The 3,953-nt window shown below is 34.3% G+C and overlaps 1 long non-coding RNA gene across 1 annotated transcript in view; it reads right to left on the reverse strand.

The window, feature by feature from the left end:
• Window positions 1–3,326, reverse strand: part of LOC125613520 — an 8,052-nt gene extending 4,726 nt beyond the window's left edge. The window contains exon 1 of the long non-coding RNA XR_007344047.1: window positions 3,203–3,326. This is a non-coding gene — a long non-coding RNA (uncharacterized LOC125613520). The remainder of the gene's footprint in view (window positions 1–3,202) is intronic.
• Window positions 3,327–3,953: the final 627 nt, after the last annotated feature.

Below are 3,953 nucleotides of genomic sequence, written 5' to 3' on the forward strand. Positions count from 1 at the left end.
TTTTTTTTTTTTTTTTTTAAAGGAACTGATACCCTTTATGGTAGTTGGAAGGACAGTAGGTAATGTTATAAGTCTTTGGAGCAAAGGTGACAGTCAAGTGCACACTTAATGACAGCAAAAGCAGGATGAAGCACAGAAGGAAATGCAGTTCTTTCTTGACAGATTATACACTAGAGCTTCCTTCCAAGAACAAAGAGATAGAGAAGAATGGCTCAAAAATAATAATGGGCAAATTGGAATATGCAAAAGTCAGAGAGTCTTGACCTTCCCTGTGAACACAACCGCTTCCCTAGGAAGAAATTGAACAATTGAGCTGTAGCAAAACAAAGTATAAAAGAAACTCTCCAGGCTCTCAGATTGAAATACTTGCTCTATGAGGGTCCTGTAAGAAGGGGACTAGCCTCTCTTTGATTCATTGAGTTTTTACAAATTAAATTAAAAAATAAAAACTGAGGCTGCAAGAGCATGCTATATAGCGCCCTCTACTGAATCTATGAATCTTCTAGCATTGTGCCAGAGCTCTTCCACCCTAAAGGTATTGTACAATGTAAGGACATTTTCACTTCACTAATGAGGAAAGTAAATACGGTGTTAACAAATATTAAATTATTTGAATTATATTCACAAAGAAATTATAATAAAATTATTTATTCTCTAATATTTTCTAAACCACACACTAATTTTATTAAACAATCAAAGATTCAAAAACTATTAAATATATTGGAATAAGGGTATTAATTATGCCAATACTTACCTAAATTAAATAGGGAATTATCTTTATTCATACCACAAGTGTTATTAATGACAGGGTAAAGTGAAAGTTTTTGCAAGTATGAAATATTAAAAAGCCTACAGATTTTTCATGATGATATTAAGAAAACAAATTATTTTCCTAAAGATTAATCTATCTTATTATGGCTCTCAGTTTTCATTGGTAAGAAATACAAACTAGAAAACAATGAGAAGATAAAAGAATAATGTAGAATATGAAGAGAAAGATCACTATGAAAAGAAAAAAAGAAATAAACAGCCAACAAATCAACAGAAACATAAGAAGACCAGCCAAGTGTGTTGAAGTAAGTCAGACTAAATAAAAGAGTGTTCTTCACATGCAAATAATTATTACACAAGTCATATCTCTGTTGAAGGTGGGAGTGGTGGAGAACTAGAGCGAGGGGGAGAGGGGGAGGGAGATGGAGTGTTATTAATAGAGAATGGGGAAAAAAATGAGACTCAGAATGCAAGCCTGGCCAGAGATGATGGAAGTATCTGGAATTCTACAACAAATGCTATGAAAATAGAGATAGATCCACTGGTAAGTTCTCAAGAAAAAAAAAAAAAAGAACAATATTATCAAATGTGTTGCCATCAAGCCTGGGAAGATGGAGAGTAACATGAAAAGGTATCTCAGGATGAGGGTAGGAGACAGATGGAGCAGATAAAAGATTTGAAACTTGGCTCAGTGAGAAAGTGTTTTTTTTTTTTCTTTTTCCTTTATAAAAGCTGAATACTATTTCAAAAATATTCTGAATTCAGACTTTCAGGGAACTTGGATGAAAAACCTGCTGAGGAAATAAAGCTGTCAAGAATGGAAAAAAAAACGTTGATCCATGGAAAAAAGCATTTCATGGCTTATAAAAGAAAGTGAGAGCAGCGCATGAAGTCTCATGTCTCTAAAGCTACACTTAATAAACATCCTTCAGAATGTTAGCAAATTAAATTACATAACTGTCATGCACACATGGAACAAGAGGCAGGATAGAGCACTGACCGGCTCCCCTTCTCTTGGTGTTCCTACTCCATGGGAAATGTAACATTGTATTGCTCATTGAGGTCTGGGGTGGGTTGCACCTCAAGGTTGTCTTGAATCCTCAAAACTTATTTGGGTCTCAAGATTCTTCCAATACTTTGCTCTCTCTATTCTGTAAGTCCAACAATTTATAGAAAATACTTGTGAACAAGTTTTAGAATAGCTACCATAATTGTTGGAAGAATATGTTAGTTGAGAAATATGCTAAACTGATCATTGGCAATATTTCCTTGAATAAACACTTCCATTGGTAGATTTAATCAGTGCTTTTGTTATGAGTTTACCCAAGTCTTACATCTTTACCAATCACCTTCTTCTGGATTTCTTATACTAGAGCCTACTTTTCTACATTTTTCCTGACAGATGAGCTGCCCAGAGTCCAAAGATCTAAAGAGAGCATCATGGTGACCTATGGCAAGTGGAGCTGTGTAGGAAGAGATAAGTAGTAAGGGGGATCTTATATACAAAGTTTCATATCATCATTCTTTTCATTTTTGAAGACTCTTATGGTTGTTCTCCAACTAACATAAGCATCTCTTTAATGTGTAGTTACATTCCCTATCAAGTATTGCCTATTTTATATCATGATTCAAAACATGTTCATACATGGTTCTTTGTATGCATTTGTGATTATGTCTCTAGAATATTTAGTTGTAGAAATATTTCTAACCTCCTACAGATGTCATTTAATTTCCAAATGTTATACATATTTGGATTCCACTAGAGAATGCATGAGCAAATTATATCCCAGCCTTTCCACTGACACATTATAGGATATTTGGATCTATATTTTTGTTTTAATGTTTATCTCCCTGGCCATTACTTAGACAAAGCATCAGCACCTCTGATTATTTCCAGCACTCTTTTATGTATTCTGAAAATATCCTTTGTACATTGTATGGACCATGAACATTTTTCCCACTCTGTAATTTGTGTTAATTTTTGTAGGACATTTTATCTCACACAAAGTCATTCTGGGGCAAAGGAAAGTAAATCCTGGTTTATTAGCTTTACTTTTATGCAACTTACTTCTGTAAAAATATTTCTCTTTATGATTTTGTGAAATTTTCATTTTGGTTTAAAAATGTCCAATCATTAAAAAAAAGAAAGAAAGAAAAGATATACATTTAGATATACTTTTCCATGTGCTCTGGATTTATCAAAAAATAAGAAGACAGAGGCTGGGGTTGTGGCTCAGCAGTAGAGCGCTCACCTAGCATGTGTGAGACCCTGAGTTCCATCCTTAGCACCACATAAAAATAAATGAATGAAATAAAGGTATTGTGTTCAACTACAAGGAATAAAAGAAATATTTTTTAAAAGAGAGTTTTAAACCTACGGACTTATATAATATGGCAGGTAAATAGTGGACTACCAAAGATTTGTACTTACTATTCCCAGGAACACTTGACTTTTTACCATAAATACAAAAGGGCTTTTGCACAAGTGATGAAATTAATGCTCTTGACAATCACAGATATGCTGGATTATCCAGATAGGTGCAGTAGGGTCACAAAGGTCTAATTGAAAGAGGAGAAAACAAAGTGAAAAGCAGAAAGGGACATGTAGCAGTGTCACTGTGAAAGCAGTTGAAGGGATAGGATTGTTGGGTTAGAAGATCGGATAGGGCCATGAGCCCAGGAATGCTGACTGTGCTACAACCTGGCGAATCAATAAAGCAAAATCTCCCATGGAGCCTCCAGAAGGAATCTAGCCCAGGTGACAGTGCTAATATAGTGAGATCTATTCACACTGCTGAACTTGTAACCTGTCAGTGAAAAAAACTGTCAGTGAAATAACTCACAATTTTGTGATGGTGCATTAAGCCTTGATTTTTTGGTGATTTTTGTTTCAATGTCCTTGACAATTTTAGTATTAGTTTAGCAATATAATTTACATGTTACACTAATAGAAAACAATGTTCACACAAATAGAAAATGAATAAGAAATGAATAGGAAACTAATACATATAGGAAGGATAATAAATACTTAATACATATGTGGTCAAGGAAGAAGAAGAACATGGGCAACCTGATATGGTGGGCTATCAATAGAGTGGTCAGTAGGTATATGCTCATGCATGAAAGGAGAAAGGGCTTTTGTGGATAACTAGTAGCAATATTGTTATATTAACTCTTCAATA

The sequence above is a fragment of the Marmota marmota genome, unplaced genomic scaffold (assembly GCF_001458135.2).
Source record: "Marmota marmota marmota unplaced genomic scaffold, marMar, whole genome shotgun sequence".
Classification (NCBI taxonomy): Eukaryota; Metazoa; Chordata; class Mammalia; order Rodentia; family Sciuridae; genus Marmota; species Marmota marmota.